Source organism: Dermochelys coriacea, chromosome 14, assembly GCF_009764565.3.
Source record: "Dermochelys coriacea isolate rDerCor1 chromosome 14, rDerCor1.pri.v4, whole genome shotgun sequence".
In the NCBI taxonomy this organism is placed as follows: Eukaryota; Metazoa; Chordata; order Testudines; family Dermochelyidae; genus Dermochelys; species Dermochelys coriacea.
Window position 1 is genome coordinate 36,294,256 of NC_050081.1, and position 22,127 is coordinate 36,316,382.

The 22,127-nt window shown below is 49.2% G+C and overlaps 2 pseudogenes; one reads left to right on the forward strand and one right to left on the reverse strand.

Annotated features, from left to right (window-relative positions):
• The window catches only part of LOC119842653, a 1,040,433-nt pseudogene that overhangs the window by 348,471 nt on the left and 669,835 nt on the right, over window positions 1–22,127 (reverse strand).
• On the forward strand, window positions 7,530–13,563 carry LOC119842647 (annotated as a pseudogene).

Below are 22,127 nucleotides of genomic sequence, written 5' to 3' on the forward strand. Positions count from 1 at the left end.
CATGAGAGCAGCTGTAACTCTTTGGCCAGGTGAACACAACATCGAGGAAGACCCTGCTCAATGCCATGGCAAACAATGGGTCCCTTTGGAAAATACTTAATCTATTTGGTTGAAACCCATGACCTAGAGCTGATTTTACTTCAGGGAGGTAAAATCTGAGCCCCTGAGTCCAAGTTAAGGATAATTCCCTTCTTCCCGCACCAGGATGTCACTGGTCCTACGAACACACCCATCCTCATTCAAGGAAACAAGGTTTTCAGCTAGCAGTGAATGATCTCAAAGCTCTGCCTGCCCTTTTCCCAGCCCTGCCACACAAACTCAGGGGATGTTTATGCTATAAACACTATAAGGGCATGGCTACGTCAGCTCATCATGTTGATACAACCTGCAGCAGCAAACGGGGTTGCTCCAGCTGGGGAGGAACATCAGCTGCCCAAATAATCAGGAGCTGCATTGACAAAAACATCTTTCCATCAACATAACTACAGCTACCCTAGAGGCTAGGTCAGCACAGCTATGGCAGTCAGGTGTGTGGCTTTTTCCACATCTCTAACTGAGATAACTGTGGCAATTTAACATTTAAGCATGCACCTGTCCTTAGCTACCAAGAGATACTCCCTTCCACCAAAAACAAGCAAGCAAGACTCCAAAAGAAATCTTTAAAATTAAAACATTCCCTGTTTTCATCTTGGCCAACCAGTTTGGATCTGTTCATTCCCAAATTAGGGAAGCGAAGAAGACAGCTGTGAAAATTAAAAAGATAATATCCAACACATAGAAGAAAGAGGAAGTTGATACTAATGAATACAGATGAGATATTAAGAATTGTAGAAAATTGATAAGAGAAGCAAAGAGGCACATGGAGAAATCTACAACCAGCAGAGTTAAGGACAATAAGGAGTTCTTTGAATATATTAGGAAACTAGAATCCTGACTATGAGTTTGGTCCATTACTACCTGGAAATGGCAGAATTATCAATTTTAAGGCAGAAAAGGTAGAATTGTTCAATAAATAATTCTGCTCTGTATTTGGGGAAAAAACAGATACAATAGTCTCATTGCATGGGGATGATAACACTTTTTCTATTCCACTAGTATCTCTGGAGGATGTTACACAGAAGCTACTAAAGTTAGACATTTTTAAATTAGAAGACCGAGATAACTTACATCTAGGTTTTTAAAAAGAGCTGGCTGAGGAGCTAGCTGGCCTGTCTATTTTGATTTTCAATACATCTTGGAGCACTGGGAATGTTCCAGAAGACTGGATGATAGCAAATGTTGGGCCCATTTATAAAAAGGGTAAATAGGATGACCAGGGTAATTATAGGGCTGTTGGAAAATTGCAGCCAACTCAGGGCAGCTTGTGGCTTCAACCTCTCTGACTGTAGTGGGAGATGGTGGCCATTTTTGGTTAGGGCAGCATGTGACATTATCCTATTTGGAAGAACAAGCGAGAGAGGCCATCTTAAATGAGGGCATATGGTGGCTTCAGACTATCTTCCTGTTTAGAACCTCCTATTAGTGCCCCCATAATCCCTAACACTTCAGTGGCCTTCGCTGTCCTCCTGTCCCCCCCCCCCACATACACACGTATGGTTCAGTTCCCCACTCTGCCCCTAAGCACAAAGGATATCCATATTCCCTGAGGGAAGCATGGCTTCAGTCCCTGTCCAAGCAATGGGAAACAGTGGCCATCTTTCCTAGCGGCAATCTCTCTTGGGAAAGGGCTGTAGGCCAATAATAGCCATTATGACTCATGGCAGCCTGTGGCTTCAATGTCATCAAGATCAATGGGAAATAGCAGCCATCTTTATAAAGGGAAACCTGTAGCATCACACCATATGAGGAGAACAAGCAGAAGCAGCCATCTTAACTTAGGGCAGCCTGTGTCTTCATGTTTTTTGGAAACAACAGGGGATGGCAGCCATTTTGGAAAGAGGCCAAACTTTGCACATTGGCTCCTAATGGCCCCTGCCTCCAGGATGTCACACTTTGGCCGGAGCAAGTTCTCATAGTTTCCAAGCCCAGGTACTAACCTCTATGTGGTATGTTTAATTTCTCCCCAGGATGCTTGCAAGGGAAGGAAGTGGACTCAGTATGACTCTATAAAGCAAAACTTCTTCCACATCAAAATAAGGTCTCCCAGATTGAGGAGATGCTCCTCACCCAACACTGCAGCCTCCCAGCATCACTGCTCGCAAAGAAACCGAACCTCACAGATGAGCATCAGCAGGGTGAGCAGACAGCATCCTTAGAGAGGAAAGGTCTGGTGTTCCCCATCCCTCTGAGCCAGCCACTCCCCACACACCCGGGGTTGGATTGGAGCTGGCTCCCCATAGAGGGGAAGGACCCCATGGGATCTCCTAGCCTCCTAGAGGTACCCCATTCTCCTACCTGTGGGAGATCTTACATCCAGTACCCATCTGCATTGGGGACCCACAGTTTCTGACCCATCTTCACTGGGTAGGATGATGACACCCATGTTTCCTGTACCAGCCCAACCCCAAGTGCCCCCATTCCAGCGGAGGGGGTTTGAGCTCAGAGGGGGATTCCCAGCAGGAGGAATGGGGGTGGAGGGATGGATCCAATGACAGTGGGGACTGGGGGCAAGTGGCCTGTAATGTCACTGAAGAGAACAGAGGCAATGAAAGAAAGAAACACAGCTGGCTCTGGGGAGGGGCACAGCCACTGTGTAACTGTGTAGCACAAGGAGCGAAGGAGAATCCAGTAGTCACTGGGAATCCTGTGTGCCAGGGGGCCTCTTCCGGGAGGCAGAGCAGAGCCTTGCACATTGGACACTGGGGTTCACAGGTGCTGGGAGACACGGGAACTCCACCAGCACAGCATCCCCTACTGCTGGAATATAGCACTGGGGGGAACACTGACTGTGTGGGGACAGTCCCCTGCTGAGCCCCCCATGCTGCTTTTTGCAGCAAAGCGCCCCCTAGTGCATGGGGATTAGCACTGACTGTAAGGGGCAACCACCTCATATTGAGTCCGCGCAGCACCTGGTTTCCCCTGCAGGTCTCCCCTCCCATTTGCAAGTAGACCAAACCCTACATAGTCTGAACTCATCCCCACTGCTGTTAACCCCACTCGCTGTGTGTCTCACAGGAGTAGACCCAGGACGTGCCCAGCCCGGGGGGCTGTGAATGAAGAGCTGAGCACTTACAACCCCCTGATGGGGGGAATCCTCCCTGCAAACAAGAGCATCCAGTGCCTGATAGCACCTGCCGATTCATTAACAAGGATCCTGCTAATAAATCCCCTGGGAATCCACGGATTGATCCTCCCTCCGCAACTCCTCCACCCCCAGCATATTAAAGCATATTTAGTGTGTAGACAGTATCCTGCTGTGTGAGGTTGATTAGCTGCTCCTGAGTAGCGGGGGACAGAGAGAGTGTGTGTGAGTGTGTTGGGGGGGTGGAAGTTAAGTGTTGAGATAATGGGGAACAAAGATTACATGATGAAATGATGCTCTGGGGTTTGAAGAGGCAGATGACAAAGCCTAGAGATCACACGGTGTACCCAGAGCCCAAATGAGAACCCAAGATTCCAGACTCTCCAGCCGCCCCACTCCCCACTCTAATGCACTAGACCCCACTCCCCTCTCCGAGCTGAGCCAGAATCCAGGAATCCTGACTCCAAGCCTCCTGCTCTAATCCACTGGACCCCCTGTCCGCCTAGCTAGTGGACAGGGAGTGTTGGGAAATTGGCAATTATAGGGTACAAGCAACAGAGACAGGTTTTTAACCAGCTAGCTGGCAGCGCAGACAACAATTGTCACCCCATTCTCAGGAAGGATAGAAGACTAAGTGGTTATAGGCACAGAGAGAGCTCCCCACATGCACACAGCGCCCCGTCCCCACAACCCACATCCCTGTACAGATCTCCTCTATGGAGCTGGAAATATGTGGTCCAATCAGGTCTCCGCCTACCTGCTCCAAGACTGGTGGAGTTTGGGGCAGGGCACCTGCCCACCTGGGGGGGCTGGACTTGTTCCGCAGGGTTTCTCAGAACCCAAAATAGTGGTAACTTCACTGTTTCCCTCCAGGTGGTTTCAGGAATAATGCAATGGGAGCACAGCTCCTCCGTCTGATAGATAACTGGTACAAGCAGGAGTGCGCGCGCACAGACACACATGCTGTCGCAATAGGTTTAGAGCATTTCAAAACCTTTATATTTTCCTAGAGTTCCTAGAGTGACGAAATGGTTTGGCGGGATCTGCAGCCAGGCTTCCAGCGGGCACCCTCTTTCGTCTTACTGCGGGAGAGCTTAGATGCCAGGTCCCTGCCCAGGGAAAACTTCCTCGGGCTGCTGCAAAGCAAATTCTTTTGCCTTATCTTTTATAGCTAACTTTAACCAAAGCCTATAGCCAGGGACCCCAGCGGGTCAGCATAGTAACCTCTACTACATCACCAATTCTCATTTCAACACATTATCTCAAAACGTTCCTAGTATTTCTAGTCATATGCCTGGGGCACTTAAAACCAAGGAACTATTCACTCACTCTCTTCAGTCTTTATAATCCATTAAATTCCTGTCCCATCCTCCCATTCAGATTAGCAAACTGCAAGCATGCAGCTTGCCTCTCAAAGGCCTAAGACTTTCCTAGCTATGGGATGTTTCATTTTCAGCTGGCAGTGGCTGAACACGCAAGAGGGGCTGACTGCAGTACTATAAAATTCTGGGGTACACTGTCATGGAGTCCCTGGGTGATGCTCTGGAACTGCTCCCAACGAAGCCAGTCAGGACTCTAGGGAAGTCTCCTTTCTGTGAGCAGACTGTCTTCAGGACACACAGCTCACACAACTTCCACCTTCCTGGATCTGACCTCAGAGCATTCAGCATCCTCTGCCCCACTGTGCGCTTCCTACAGCGACTCCACCCAGGCGGGGTCCTGGGGAAGCCAGAGGGTCCTGCACCCCAACTTCACAGTCAGATGCGACTCTCAGTCAGCCAGTAACACAGAAGGTTTATTAGACGACAGGAACATGGTCTAAAACAGAGCTTGTAGGTACAGAGAACAGGACCCCTCAGCTGGGTCCATTTTGGTGGGCAGTGAGCCAGACAATCCCATCTGCATTTCACTCCATGTCCCCAGCCAGCCCCAAAGTGACTCCCCCTCCAGCCCCTCCTCCTCTGGGCTTTGTACCTTTCCCAGGCCAGGAGGTCACCTGATTCCTTTGTTCTCCAACCGTTCATCTCTCACCTTGCAGGGGGGAAGGGCCAGGCCATCAGTTGCCAGGAAACAGGGTGTCGGCCATTCTCTGTGTCCAGACCCCTGCACACACCTGCCCTCTAGGGCTCTGCAACAATCATACACCCTTATCCCACCCCCTAGATACTTAAGAACTGCATAGGGGAAACTGAGGCACCCCATACTATTCAGAGGAAACATTAAAAACAGTCCCGCTTCATCACATACACGCAGGAATGTCAAATTCTGGGGCAACAGACTGAGCCTCCATAACTCGCTGCACACCGATAGGAATGACAAAATCTGGAACCAGAGCCCCCCCACAGGGTAATCTCTTTCCATATCTCTTTCCCCGTCCCCTGAGCCAGCCAGTCCCTGACTCACTCTGGGGCTGGGTCAGGATCAGCCACCCCTAAGGGGAAAGAGCCAAATCCCACCACCTAAGCATTGTCCTGGAAGCTGGAGCTGGTGGTGCAGACCATGTGGGATTGACATAACTCTTATTACCCACCCACCGGGCCTGACCTCCTTATTTGAAATTTGAGCTTTCCTTCTCCCAGGTGGACCGCTTGATGAGCCCCACCTTCCTCATTGACGCACAGAGAGGGGACATGACTGACCCAGTGGCAGCCGGAAGAAGCGGGGCCAAGCCAGGGACAGCTCACACACCCCTGAGTCCAATTCCCCACCCGCTCCAGGGCCACTCCAGAGCTCCGCTGTGCCCCTGTATGAAATTAACCAGCAGCCACGGCTCTGCTAGGCACAGCTCCTCAGCACGGGAGGGTACGGAAATCGTAGCAGGCTCAGACAGGTGTGCGCTGGCATTAACATCTAACTTTTTAAATAATCTTTACCCTGTTCTTTCCTTATTTTGGCTTGTGTTCCTTCCCCTGGCTGTTAATATTAATTCTGTAGAGTATCTGGTATTCATTAACATTTTTTGTGACACCTGAAGTATAATAGGTAGTAAGTACCTCAGCTTTCTTGCTGTCTTCGGTTATTAGCACTCCTCCCCCACTTAGTAGAGGGCCTATGGATTCCTTCTTCTTTCTCTTTTTCACTTTTTGTAGGTTTCCTTTTTGATTTTCAGGTCATTAACGACCCTGGCTGACCCCAAGTCTCTCTCATCCAGTCAGGCACATCTGCCCCTTTCCTCATGTGACCCTATTCCTCCAGTGAGCCACCCCTCTCCCTCTCAATGTGGCCCTGTGACCCCCACTCAGCCACTCCCCTCCTCCATGTGTCCCTGCACCCCATCTCCCATTTGTGAGGGAAAAAAACATTCTGCATGGCACATTAATTCTGTGCGTGACAGCGGCACAGAATTCCCCCAGGAGTACCCCTTACAGTCGAGGCTGACCCGAATGCCCCAGTTGGGCACTGTACTGCAGCAAGTCCTGGTTTTAACATTAGAAGTAACCAATTCATTGGTCCCCTTCTCACTGAACATCCCCTAGAACTTTCTCTCGTAAGAAGGGTATAAATCCTGGTCACCTGGCTAAACACCCTCTTCAGTTATCTCATTCTGCCTCCTCTCCTAAAATCCACTTCTCTTTTCTTTGGATATGGTATTCCCCAGTCACTTCCTGGTAGCCAGCTGATCCTCCACAGAGGATGCCCCGATTCAGGGATCATGTCCCTAGAACTCTCACACTGTTTACTCAACTGAGTTTCTCTTTGCAAACCCCTTGGCTCCGGACCCATCCTCCGGCTCAGATCCTCCTCCCCCTGTGTGTGCGCAGACCAATGAGGACACAGAGTTGAGAATAAATAAGCTCCCTGGCTGTTATTCTCAGCATTGGAGACATCCTGTTTGTTCCACCATCCCCTATTCACCTTTGTGCTGAACCGTGAGACACAGAGAGAGCCACAAAGCTGTGATTGCACCAAGGAGAGGGGCAGGTGAATCTGTTTCACTGACACCGAGATAGGGACAGAGGGGTCAAGGGAGTGAATGAAGTAGAAGAGCAGCTGGAATTGGGATCATTCTAGGTAATTACCCATTTACTACCCTTTCCATAGATCCCATTCTCAGATGTGAGAATAGAACCCCCTTTGCTCTAATCCACTAGACCCCAGTGTCTTCCTAGGGCTATGGTCATGGTTGATGCCAACTAGAAGCTGAGCAGGGAGCCAGAAAACAGTGGTATAGACCAGGATTCTGTATTTGCTAACGGGGATCTAGGCTGATGTAGGGAGCTCCCTCCTGCTATCTAAATTTATGTAGCTGGCTCTGGATGGGAACCAGCACTCCCCAGGGGAAAGGCCCCATACCTTTCCCAATAACTCCCTCGCGGGGACAGGGTGGTGTTTCCTTCTAGCTGCTGTGATGCTTGGACTCCTTCCCATGCTCCTCTGCCTGCTCCTCCTTTCCCTGCCGGGCCCCAGCTCTGGCTCCAATGATGATGGCACCATGGTGCTCACCACCACCGGCCCTATCCGGGGCAAGCGCCTCCAGGTCGGCTCCAGAAGAGTGACAGTCTTCCTGGGCATCCCCTACGCTGGGCCCCCTGTGTGGGCCTTGCGCTTCCAGAAGTTGCTTCCCCACCAAGCCACGACCTGGAGGCCACCAGCTTCGGCAATGCCTGCCTCCAGCCTCCGCTTACTGGTTACCCTGAGGCTGAAACATTCACACCCAAAACGCCGCAGTCCAAAGACTGCCTCTTCTTCAACATCTGGGTGTCCCATCCCCAGCCCCACACACCGGTCCCTATCATTGTTTGAATCCATGGCGGGGGGTTCTTCTCAGGTGCAGCCTCACTAGACATCTATAATGGGAGCTTCTTAGCTGCTACCGCAAAAGTGATTGTGACCTCCATGAACTACCAACTGGGGGCTCTGGGCTTCCTGTCCCTGTCCCCGCACACCATGGGGAATGCTGGCCTGTGGGACCAGCGCTTGGCAATGCGCTGGCTGCAGGACAATGCAGCCGCCTTCAGCGGGGACCCAGCCCATTTCATATTCACTGGACAGGACACTGGGGCTGCGTCGGTCGGCTTCCACCTCCTCTCCCCAGGGAGCCGGCCCCTTTTCACCAGCACCGTGCTGATGAGTGGCGCCCCAAACACACCATGGGCTTATGAGGCCAATGAGAGAGGCCAGAGGCTGGGCCGGCAACTGGCTGCTCCAATGCTAACAGCATGGCCCTGGTGGGCTGCCTACAGGGGAAGAAAGCAGGGGAATTCTCCAAACACAAGTTCTCCGTCTTGAGCCCCAAGAAGCAGCTGGGATTGCCCTTTGTGCCAACACCAGATAGGGATTTCCTCCTTTCCTTCCACCACCAAGACTCTTGCAGGCTGAGCACGGCCAGCTGATGCCCATCGTGGCCGGTTTCACCGCCAGTGAAGGCTCTGACATACTGTTCTTTGCTGCCCCGAGATTCAACCTGAAGAATTCCAGCAACATCGGCTGGGAGGAGCTGCTGCATGTGGTGAGGCTGATAGCGCCTGGGGCACCAGAAGAGGCCATCCAGGCCATGGCACAGAGATACAGCCAAGAGGGGGAGGAGCAGGGGAAGCACGGTACTGATGGGCCATGGATCAAATCTTTGGTGACTACCTCTTTGTGTGCCTGGTAGCAGAGGTGGCTAGGCAAGAGGCAGAGGCCAGCAGTCCTGTCTACACCTACCACTTCACCCACCACACTAGCAGCTTGACTACACCTGAGTGGACGGGGGTGCCACCCGGCTCTGAGCTGTCCTACCTGTTCGGAACCCCGGCATCCATGGGAGGAGCCAACCACACGGAGGCTGAGGTAGCGCTGAGCCACAAGGTGATGCAGTACACTGTGGAGTTTGACAGCACCGGGTAAGGAAATCCATCACATTCCTCTTGTCCCCGAGCCAGACCATGAGAGCAGCTGTAACTCTTTGGCCAGGTGTCCGCAACATCTGGAAAGACCCGGCTCAATGCCAGGGCAAAGAAGGGGTGTCTTTGAAAAATAGTTAACCTATTTGCGTGAAGCCCTGATCTAGAGCTGAAATTACTTCAAGAAGGTAAAATCTGAGCCCCCTAGTTACAGGTTAGGGATAATTCCCTTCTTCCCACATCAGGATGTCGCTGGTCCTACGAACACACCCATCCTCTTTCAAGGAAACAAGGTTTTCAGTAGTAGTGAATGACCTCAAAGCTCTGCCTGCCCTTTCCCAGCCCTGCTACACAAACGCAGGGGATGTTTATGCTAAAAACACTATTCAGGCATGGCTATGTCAGCTCATCCTGTCGATACAACCTGCAGCAGTAAACAGGGTTGCTCCAGTAGTTGGGAAGAATCATCTTCCCAAAAAACAGGAGCTACATTGACAAAGGCATCTTTCCATCATTATAACTACGGGGGCTAGGTCAGCACAGCTGTGGCAGTCAGGGGTGTGGTTTTTTCACATCTCTGCCTGAGGAAACTGTGGTGATGTAACTGTTAAGCACACATTAGAGCATAGATAAAAAGACATGCTCCCTTGCATGAAAAATAAACAAGCAAAATCTCAAAAGAAACCTCTTCAACATTCTCCGTTCTGGTTATAGCCACGCAGCTTTGGCCAATTTCTTCCCAGATTAGGGAAGGGAAGGCAGCTGTAAAAAACAAAAACATAATATACCACACATAGAAGAAAGCACAAGTTGATAGTAATGAATATAAATCAGACATTAGGAATTATAGAAAATTGATAAGGGAAGCAAAAAGACGCACAGAGAAATCTATGTCCAGCAGAATTTAGCACAATAGGAGTTCTTTGAATATATTAGGAATAAAAAGAATCCTCACAATAGGATTGGTCCTTTAGTAGGTGGACATGGCAGAATTATTGATAGAAATGCAGAAAAGGCAAAAGCGTTCAATAAATAATTCTGTTCTGTATTTGGGGGGAAACCAGATGATATAGTCTCATTGTATGGGGATGACAACACTCACCATTCCACTAGTATCTCTGGAGGACGTTAAACAGAAGCTGCATATTTAAACCATCAGGTCCAGATAAAATTTATATCCAAGTGTTTTGAAAGAGCTGGCTGAGGATGGATTTTCAGTATGTCTTGGAGCACTGTGGAAGCTTCAGAAGAGGGGAAGAAAAATAATGTCATTCCAATTTACAAAAAGAGTAAATGGGAACACCTGGGTAATTATAGGGTGTTGATAAATTGGAAAGGGTCCAGAGAAGAGCTACGAGAATGACAAAAGTTTAGAAAACTTGCCTTATAGTGATAGACTCAAGGATTTCAATTTAGTAGCTTAACTAAGAGAAGGTGAAGGGGTCTATAAGTTACCTACCTGGAGACCAAATCTTTAATAATGGGTTCTTCTGTCTAGCAGAGAAAGGTCTGACATGATCTAAAGGTGGGAAGTCGAAGTAAGACAAATTCAGACTTCATATAAAGGTATATATTTTTAGCAGTTAGAGTAATCAATGATTGAAACAGTTTAACCAGAGTTGTAGCAGATTCTCCGTTGTTGACAATTTTTCAATCAAGTTTGGATCTTTTTATAAAAGATCTGTTCTAGAAATTATTTGGGAAACTCCTGTCACCTGAGTTATACAGGAGGTCAGACTAGATGATCACAGTAGTCTCTTCTGGTCCTGGAATCTATGATTCTAGGGAGGGCCACTCTCTCCCCCTCCCCCATGTGTTCTCACACATACCCTGTTCGCATCCCCGCAGTCCCACAACCAATGTGACACAGACTGCGAGTATCAAACATGGGGAAATCCCCGACTGTGCAGCTTTGGGCACTGCACGGGGCACCTGGGACATCTGCAAATTATAGCTACCAGCAGGCTGCCTCCAACATCTTTCTGACAGGCAACATCCCTGCTAGTTGCCAGTCTTCATGTTCAGGGAGGCCATCTTAACTGAGGGTAGCAATTGGCTTCTATCCCTTTGGAAACCATGGGGAAAGGTAGCCATCTTCCTTGAGGGCAGCCTGTGGCTTCTGCCTCCTTAAGAACAAGGACGGGTGGTGGCCATCTTTCCTAGGGACAACTTGGCTGCCATGTGCAAGGGCTGTAGGCAAATGGCAGCTGACTCAGGGCAGCTTCAATCTCCATTATCACAGTGAGATATGGTGGTCATTTTTTTGTAAGGGCAGCATCCTAGTTGAAAGGACAAGTGAGAGACGCCATCTTAAGTAAGAGCAAAACTAGACACTCCCTTCCAGTTCAGATCCTCCAATCTATGCCCCCACATTCCCTGTCCATGCTCCCCCCATGCCCGCACCTCGCATGTTGCTCCGCTCCCCACCGTGCCCTGTCCTGTCTGTGAGCACAAAGGATGCCCATCTTTTCTGAGGGAAGCCTGGCTTCGGTCCCATTGCAAACAATGGAAAACAGTGGCCATCTTCCCTTGGGGAAGTCTCATTTCACAAAAGGTCATAGGCCAATGGCAGCCATTATTACTCAGGGCCGCCTGTGGCTTCAATTTCATGGAGAACAACGGAATAAAGTGGCCATGTTTATAAAGGGCAACCTGTAGCATCACCCCATATGAAAAGACCGGGAGGCAGCACCCATCTTAACTGAGGGCAGCCTCTGGCTTCACTCTCATTAGCAACAACATGGGATGGCAGCCATGTTGGAAAGAGGCCAAACTTTTCAAGTTGGCTCATAATCATCACTGCATCTGGGATGTTAGACACCAGCTGGAGCATGTTCCTGTCCCCACCAAGCCACAGTACTAACCTCAGTGGGGCATATTCATTTTCCATGCAGGAAACCCCTGGTGGGAGAGGACAGCGGGAAGCAGTGGCCCACCTACGACCCCGCAAAGCAGAACTTTGAGCACATCAGCCTGAAGCCGCCCAAAGCTGAGAAGGCATTACACGCCTCGCGCTGTGAATTCTTGGCATCACTGCTGTCAGAGAAACCAAAGGCTGGGGCCAGGTGAGCATCAGTGGGATGAGAGGATGGCAGCCCTAGAGGGGAAAGGCCCCGTCTCTCCCCACCCCTCTCAGCCATCCAGGTCCCCAACCCTTTGGCTAGATTGGAGATGGCTCCCCTCTACAAGCAAGAGATCCCAGCTCACATTCCCATTTCCATGGGATCTTCTGGTCTCCTAGAGATGCTCCATTCTCCTGTCTGGGGTAGAACTTGCATATCCTGGGAACTCCAGATCTCATCTGCTGTGGGGCAGCCCCTGGTTCTACCCCATCTTCTCTTGCTCAGCCCCTCTGGGTAGGAAGATGACAACCGTGTTTCCTCTCCAATGTTTCCCCACGGAGCCCCCATTTCATTGGAAGGAGGCATGAGCTCAGACAGAGGGATTCCCAGTAGAGTGGCTGGGGATGAAGAGATGGATCCAAGGACACTGCGGGCTGAGGGTAAGTGGCCTGTAATGACACAGAAGAGAACGGTGGCAAAGAAAGAATGACATACAATTGGCTCTCAGGAGGGATGCACCCACTGTGTAACTGTATAAGACAGGGATTCAAGGAGAATCCAATAGTCACTGGGAATCCTGTGTGCTAGGGGGCCTCTTATGGGAGGCAGAACAGAACCTTGCACATTGGACCCTGGGGTCACAGATGCTGCAAAACACGGGAACTCTAACAGAACAGCGTCCCCTACTCCTAGAATATAGTACTGGGGGCACTAAATGTTGGGGGACAGCCCTCTCCTGACTCCCCCCCATGCCGCTCTTTGAAGAAAAGCACCCCCTTGTGCACAGAGATTAGCACTGACCGTAAGGGGGTGAGCATCCCATACTGAGCCTGTGCAGCACCTGGTTTCCCCTGCAGATCTCCTCTCCTGTTTACAAGTAGACAAACCCCCGCATAGTCTGAGCTCATCCCCACTGCTGTTAACCCCACTCATTGTGTGTTCTACAGGAGCAGACGTGCCCAGCCCGGGGGGCCGTGAATGAAGAGCTGAGCAATTACAATCCCCTCATGGGGGGAACCCTCCATGCAGACCAGAGGATCCAGATCCTGTTAGTGCTTCCCAATTCATTAACGAGGATCCTGCTAATGAACCAGCTGGGAATCCATGGATTGACCCTCCCTCTGCAATTCCTCCACCCCCAGTGCATTAAAGCATATTCAGTCTGGAGACAGAGCCCTGGTGTGTGAGGTTGATTAGCTGCTCCTGAGCAGGAGAGAGTGAGTGTTGGTGCGATGGGAGTTGTGTTGAGATAATGGGGAACAAAGATTACATGGGGGTAAATGCTGCTCTGGTGTTTGAAGAGGGAAATGACAAAGTGCAGAGATCACACTCTGTACCCAAAGATATGGAACGCAGGAGTCCTGATTCACAGCTTCTCCGGTCTAACCAACTAGACCCCAATGCCCTCCAAGGTCTGAAATAGAACCCAGGCGTCTTGACTTCCAGCTCACACGTCTCTAACCCTTGGACCCCCTCTCGTCCTCAGACAAGGGAGAACACCCAGGAGTCCTAACTCCCAGCCCCCCTCTGCTCTAACCACTAGATGCCACTCTCCTCCCAGTCCTTCGGAGAGAACCCAGGAATCCTGACCCCCGGCCTCTGTGCTCTAACCCACTAGCTCCAATCCCCTCCTTGATGGTGCTCACTGGACTGTGAAGAAGAACTGTACACACCAAGGAGTCTAAGGAAATTGGTGGTTTATTGATGACACTTGTGGGCCACTATACAATACAAGCCACAGAGACAGATGTTTTCTCAGCCAGCTGGCAGGGTATGGGGAGGAGTCGAAGTGGTTATAGGGACAAGGAGAGTGCCCCACATGCTCTCAGGTACAGATGTGGGGATCTGCATGAAAACCTCCTAAGCTTACTTTTACCAGCTTAGGTTAAAACTTCCCTAAGGTACAAACTATTTTACCTTTTGCCCTTGGTCTTTCGCTGCCACCACCAAATGTCTAACCGGTATTATTAGGAAAGAGTCCGTTTGGAAACGTCTTTCCCCCCAAAATCCTCCCAAACCCTACACCCCCTTTCCTGGGGAAGGTTTGATAAAAATCCTCACCAATTTGTATAGGTGACCACAGACTCAAACCCTTGGATCTTAAGAACAATGAAAAAGCATTCAGTTTCTTAAAAGAAGAATTTTAATAGAAGAAAAAGTGAAAAGAATCACCTCTGTAAAATCAGGATGGTAAATACCTTACAGGGTAATCAGATTCAAAACGTAGGGAATCCCTCTAGGCAAAACCTTAAGTTACAAAAAGACACAAAAACTGGAATATCCATTCCATTCAACACAGCTTATTTTCTCAGCCATTTAAACAAATCAGAATCTAATGCATATCTAACTAGATTACTTACTAAATTCTAAGACTCCATTCCTATTCTGTCCCCGGCAAAAGCATCACAGAAAGAGAGAGAGCTTTGTTTCTCCCTCCCCCCAGCTTTTGAAAGTATCTTGTCTCCTCATTGGTCATTTTGGTCAGGTGCCAGCAAGATTATCCTAGCTTCTTAACCCTTTACAGGTGAAAGGGTTTTTCCTCTAGCCAGGAGGGATTTAAAGGTGTTTACCCTTCCCGTTATATTTATGACAAGGTTAAGTGGTAGGGTGGCTGGAACTGTTAAGTTCAGGGTTAGGGTAATGCGGTTAGCATTATACGAGAAGCAACAGGCTTGTAGAGTAGGACTGGGTGTGGAGTTAAATAGTGGGGTTCTTGGTCAGCATTAGTGGGGATGGGGCAGAGTGTAGAGGTGGGGGACAGGACGAGAGGGCTGGGAGGTTGGGTTAGGTGGTAGGGTGATAGGGTTATGGGATAAGAGAAGCATAACAGGGTTACAATTAGGGTGTCAGTGTATGGGTTGGGGGACAGGATTAAGGGATGGGATTCAGGCAGTAGCATTGGGGTGGGTTAGGGTTGGGGATACATTTGGGGTCTCAGTGGTAGGGTTCAAGTATTGAGGTAAGAGCTTTGGGGAGAGTGTGACACACTGTACCTCTGAATGACACCCTGGAACCCCCAGATTCATCATTCATATATGGCTGTGATATTTCATACAATGCATGGTATCGTATGAACGGTCATGATCCGCTGCAACCTGTTGTTCTATCCAAATATGTGTATCACTAGTATGTATAAAGTTCTGAGATTGTGCTGTATGGTTGTTACTAAAATATGCTATAATTTTGCTAGTGACACACAAAATATCCCTGACCAGTGTGAGAGGTGCCTGCTAGTGGAATCTCTGAGGAAGCAGGTGGGAGAGCTACAGGAGGAGGTGGCCAGGCTGAGGAGGATCCATGCACACAAGGAATTCATTGACTTTATTCATATGGAGACTTGCAAGGCTGAGGATGTTATCCAGCTAGAGAGGACTGCTGTCATGCCACTGGGGGAGGAGGATAAGGCTCTGGTTTCGGGAGTCTTAGGGTTATGGGCATAGGGTTAATGTCTCAGTGTTAGGGTTAGGGCTATGGACATATGATTAGGATGCCGGTGTTAGGGTTAGGGTTATGGGCATAAGGTTAAGAAGTTAGTGTTTGATTTAGGGCTATGGGCATAGGGTTACCGTGTCAGTGTTAGGGTTAGAGCTATGGGCAGAGGGTTAAGGTCTCACTGTTAGGACGGGGTATGAACATAAGCTTAAGATGTCATTGTTAGGGTTAACACTATGAGTTTAGGGTCAAGGTGTCAGTATTAGGGTTAGCACAATAGGTATGGGGTTCAGCTGTCAATATTAGGGTTAGGTTTATGGGCATAGGGTAAAGGTATCAGTATCAGAGTTAGTGTTATGGACATATGATAACAATTTCAGTGTTAGGGTTAGAGCTATGGGCATAGGGTTAAGGTGTCAGTATCAGGGTTAGGGCTATGGGCATAGGGTTAAGATATGAGTATTAAGATTAGAGTTATGGGCATAGGTTTAATGTGTCAGTGTTAGGGATAAAGTTATGGGCAGATGGTTAAGGTGTCAGTATTAGGGTTATGGGCATAGGGTTAAGATGTCAGTGTTAGGGCGAGGGCTATGGACATATGATTACGATGTCAGTATTAGGCTTAAGGCTACAAACATACGGTTAAGGTGTCAGTGTCAGGATTAGGGTTATGGGAATTGGATTAAGGTGTCAGTGTATAGGGATAGGTTTTGGGCGTAGGATTAAGGTGGCACTGTTACAGAAGGGCTATTGGGCATATGGTTATGATTTCATTGTTAGGATTAGGGCTGTGATCATAGGGTTAAGGTATCATTATTATGTTTAGGACTATGGGCTTCCAATTAAGAGGTCAGTGTTAGGGTTTGGTGCCAGTATTAGTGTTAGAGCTATGGGCATGGGCTAAGGTGTCAGTTTTAGGATTAGGGTTATGGGCATAGATTTTGTGTGCCAGTATCATTGTTATCACTATGGGCATGTGGTTGAGGTGTCACTATTAGGGTTAGAGCTGTGGAGATAGTGTTAAGGCATCAGTGTTAGAGTTAGGATTATGGGCATAGGGTTCAGGTGTCAGTGTTATAATTCGGTTTATGGGCATGGGGTTAACGTGTCAGTATTAGGGTTAGGGCTATGGGCATAGGGTTAAGGTGTGAGTGTTACTTTTAGGGCTATGGGCGTAGGGTTAAGGTATCAGTGTTAGGGTTAGAGTTATGTGGATACATTTAAGGTTGCAGCGTCAATGTTATCACTATGGGCATAGAGTTCAGGTGTCAGGGTTAGGGTGAGGGTTATGAGCATAGGGTTAAGGTCTCAGTTTTAGGGTTAGGGTTTCGGCATAGCATTAAGGTGTCAGTGTTACAGTAGGGCTGTGGATATAGGGTCATGATTTCAGTGTTAGGGTTAAGGCTATGGTCATAGGTTTAGGGCATCAGAATTAGGATAGGGGTCATATGGTTAAGGTGTCAATCTTAGGGTTAAGGCTGTGGGCATAGGGTTAAAGTATCAGTTTTAAGGTTGGGGTGGTAGTGTTTGGGTGTCAGTATTAGGGTTAGGGCAATGGGCAAAGGCTTAAGGCATCATCCAAGGCATCAGGGGAGATTGTACAGAGAGGGGTCTTCTTGCAAAAATCCTTGTGGCTGCAGCTGGCTTACCCCACCCAGCCAGCCTCTCGCAGTGCCCTTGACACCATTTGCACAGGATCACCTTCTCCAAAATGATCTGGGTGAGACCCCCAAAGGCAATGCCCATCCTGGGACCATGAGACTGGCAGCCCCCCTCTCTCTAAGCTGAACACTGTGTGATAGTGCAGAGATGGGGGGCGGGGGCTGATGTATGAGTATTAGTGTAATTCCCATGCTAGTGCCTGGAATGGGCATCACACACACACAGAGTCCTCTAGCACCTATCCTCCATCAGATAACAGCCCTACTACTGCTGCCAGCTAACAGAGCACTCTTTTCAGTCCAAGTGACAGCTTACTGCTTTGGTCCTGAAAGTCCGGGGTTCTCTCCTGGCTGATGATCTTGGGGGATTGTGTGTAAATGAAGGCACATTAGAGTGTGAGAAGGGGGTGTCTTGGACTCACACTGGATGACTGTGATGACACTGCAGAACTGGCCCAGCCCGGCAATGCAGGTGTCCCCCTTCAGCATACAGCCAACCTGGGGGATCGCAATGGTGCACTCCAGGCACTGCAGACCGCCCTGAGCGAGGTGCAAATGGGCACAGAGAGAGAGTCAGAGAGATGGACGGGGGCGGGAGGATAGAGAGATGTGGGGAGGGAGGTGGGTGACCATCCGCACACAACCCCCTCCCCTCTGCCCCCTGCAGCCAGCACACCCCTGTGGGGTACACGCTGTAGCAGAATCCCTCTGGTGGCCCTATGGGCCAAGACAGGCAAAGCTGTCCCCTAGTCTAAGCATGGGCCGAGCCATGCCACCCCTCCCTCCAACCTACTCCAGCCCAAGGCACAGCGGGGCAGCAGCTGCAAGGAGCAGAGCCCTGGCCATGCTGGCCTTCTTTGCATCACTGGGCCAAGGAGAGATGACTCCCCAGCGCAGATTGACGACAGTTTCCTGGTGTAAATAGCACCTGGAAGGTGGCAGATCCAGTTCTGAGGCCTAGGAACCCCCCGGGTGGGAGTTTCCCAGCGGGGATTTATACGGGGTGTAGTAGAGAAAGGCAGGAGTACTGGGCCAGCTGCACCATCCGAGGCCTGAACCAGAGGCTGTGAACTAAAGTCAGGCCACGTATTAAAGCAGATGCTCAGAAGTTCACTGTCCAGTACATGAACTTGGCAAAGTTCTTGGTAATATTGTAGGCACTAGCCAGTTACGTAAATATATTCCAGCTAGTACAGAGACATCCCAATCGGGTACAAGATAAGACGGTTTCACAGAACAATGAATAGAGATTTTTTGTTCAAGCTTTCAGGAACAAGGTGAGGTAGCAAACAGATGTCATGAAATACGTAAGTTGTGTATTCCCGTTTTTTGCCTCAGCCTATAAATGTTGCGGCCTTAACCCTTTATTCAGCAAAAGGGACAGAGGAATGTCCCGCCACTGACTAAGCTGAGTCCATTGTAACGAGCATACATGTGTAAGTGTAGACATTGACCCAGGGAGCTAGGACCGTGCTTCGTTGACAATAAACCTGGCTGAGCGCCTTCACCACCGGACTGAGCCTGTGGTCTTCGTTTATGAGTAACATCGAGGTCTGCTGAATGAACATGCTGCAGTATCTTCGAATGACATTGCAGCTCCAAGGACAGAAGCACCGAGTGGCCTGAACAGCGTTACTAATGATGTTCCAACCTTCGGCACTTAACAATGCTGGCCAATGCTATCGAGGTCTGCTAAACCAGCTATCTGCGCAGAGCTGCATAGGGCACGGAAAGACACACACACAAGTCAACTGATTACCCGACGTGTGACTTGTTTGGATCAACAGAAGAACAAACAGGATGAGGATGCATTAAATTAGCCCCAGGAAAAAAATTCACCTGATATCTATTCACTCCTGACCCACAAGCCCCTGGCTATCCCCTCACTGCCCTGGGCTTCCTCTCTCCCCACAGCTCTACCGATGCTCCTCAATCCCAATCTGATCCCCATGCTATCACGGCTCTGGGCTCCATCCCTCTCCTCAAGCTCTGCCGATTACCATCAGTCTCATCCTGCAGCCCCTGCCCCATCCAAGCCCTCACTTCTCCCCATGGGTCCTGACCCACAGCCCCTTGATTTCCCAGCTGTGGGCTTCCCCCCTCCACAGCTCTGCCAGTTCCCTGCAGTTCCCACCCAGCAGAAACTCCCCTCCTCTCTGCTGCCCCAGATATCTATGCTAAATCTCATTACCGATATTAGGCTTGGAAGGATTACAGTACATCGGTACACGTCACTAAACATCGATTTCACTGCGCACACACAATCTGATGGAAAAATATTTCCATTGATAATCAATGAAATGTACAGATACTCAAAATAAGGAAAATCCTGCTTGAAAATGTATTGAAGTTAAACTTACTTTATATCTTTTGGGGGGGGGTTGACAATTGATGTTTTACAGTACATGAAACTTTAACTTATTGGCTCTCACCTGTCATTAAATAATTGTCTGCCCTGCCCCCAGAATTGCCCAAAGGTTGAAATTAACAAAAATTGGAAAAAAATCCTTTAAAACAAACGTTGAGATTATCCATCAAAATTATAAAGAAATAAACGTTGACTTCTACCAAGCCAAAGTAATATGCAGTCAGCGTTCTGCCATGACTCACCCAACTCAGGTCAACAGTGACCAACTTGTGACTAGTGGTGGCAACTAGAAGAAACAAAACCCCAATTGCCAACTGAGGATAAAAAGCAGCCCAGGACCTTAGGGCAATTTCAGACCCACTCCCAACCTCCCAGGAGGAACAAAGATGCCCAGAGCTGTCATTAATGATCCTGACTCAATCATATGATGTCAGAACCAGGATCTCGCCTGGAGCAGCTCTCACAAGCTAAGAGGGCTGCAGCAAAGGCAGGATTTGAAAAGGAGACCTCCAAAAGTCTGCAGATGCTACAGGGAGCTGGACAGCGGTGCTGACTCCAGACAGGTTTCCCGGGGGGTAGCTGTGTTAGTCTGTATCAGAAAAAACAACAAGGAGTCCTTGTGACATCTTAGAGACTAACCAATGTATTTGGGCATAAGCTTTCGTGGGCTATAACCCACTTCATCAGATGCATGGAGTGAAAATACAGTAGGCAGGTACAAATATTCAGCACCTGAAAAGATGGGAGTTGCCTTACCAAGTGCGGGGTCAGTGCTAACAAGGCCAATTCAATCAAGTTGACAAGCCGGCGTGTGGCATTAGGATGTGCCCTACCGAAGAGATGCATGCACTCACTAGGGAGTCCTCTCCCCTCACAGTCTGTGCTGACCTCCATATCCCAGCATGGCATTAGGGGGGATCAATGCAGCAGGGAGGAGTGTGGGGACTCATAGGGGGCGCTGTCCCTTTGGAGTCGGTGCAGAACCAAATGCCCCAGAATGGTGCTGTGCTACAGCAAGTGCTCACCAGCTCATTAGCCATAAGCCCCGCTTGACACTGAACATCCCCAGGCACTATCCTTCCAGGGTGGGGAATGCACCTGGATCCCCTGGCTAAACACCCCCTTTACTTATTCCATTTTGCCCCCTTCCCAAAAATCAACAGTGTGCTTTCTTTGGACACAGGATCCCCAATTCATTTCCTGTTACCCAGCTGCCCCTCCGCAGAGGTGGCTGCAATTCAGGGATCACAGCCCTTCAGTCCCTAGACCTCTCATCCTGTGAGCCCAACAGGATCTCTGTTCCCAAAGCCCTTGACTCCTCCCCTACAGCTCCACCCAGTCGGCCCAAATTCTCCTTCCCCCATGTGTGCACACCCAATGAGAAGATGGATTTGAAGATAAATAAGTCCCCGTTGCTGCTCCCTGACTATTCATCTTGCCATCTGAGGCATCCACCCAGCTCCCATTCCTGCTGAGACGACTGTGAGTGTGCCAAGGAGAAGGGCAGGTGAGTCTGTGCTACTCGGGGACCCATTGGCTAAGAGATAGGGACAGAGGGATCCAGGGAGTGAATGAAGTGGAAGAACAGCAGGAATTGGGATCACTCTAGGCAGTTACCCACCTAATACCCATTCTCAGAGCTGGGGAGAGAATCCAAGGAGTCCTGGCTCCCAGCACCTCCTACTCTCACTCACTGGTCCCCACTGCCTTCCCAGAACATAAGAACATAAGAATGGCCCTACTGGCTCAGACCAAAGGTCCATCTAGCCCAGGATCCTGTCTTCGCACAGTGGCCAGTGCCAGGTGCCCCACAGGGAATGAACAGAACAGGGAATCATCAAGTGATCCATCCCCTGTCACTCATTCCCAGCTTCTGGCAAACAGAGCCTAGGGACACCGTCCCTGCCCATCCTGGCTAACAGCCATTGATGGACCTATCCTCCATGACTTTATCTAGTTCTTTTCTGAACTTTGTTACAGTCTTGCCCTTCTCAACATCCTCCGGCAAGCAGTTCCACAGGGTGACTGTGTGCTCTGTGAAGAAATACTTCCTTGTATTCGTTTTAAACCTGCTGCCAATTAATTTCATTGAGGGACCCCTAGTTCTTGTGTTATGAGAAGTAGTAAACAACACTTCCTTATCTACTTTCTCTACACCAGTCATGATTTTATAGACCTCAAGCATATCTCCCCTTAGCCATCTTTTTTCCAAGCTGAAAAGTCCCAGTCTTACTAATCTCTCCTCCTACGGAAGTCGTTCCATACCCCTAATCATTTTTGTTGCCCTTCTCTGAACCTTTTCCAATTCCAGTATCTCTTTTTTGAGATGGGGCGACCACATCTGCAGACAGTGTTCAAGATGTGGGCATACCATGGATTTTTATGGAGGCAACATGATATTTTCTGTCCTATTATCTATCCCTTTCTTAATTATTCTCAGCATTCAAATTGCTTTTTGGACTGCAGCTGCACATTGAGTGGATGTTTTCAGAGACCTATCCACAATGACTCCAAGATCTCTTTCTTGAGTGGGAACAGCTCATTTAGACCCCATCATTTTATATGTATAGTTGGGATTATGCTTTCCCATGGGCATCA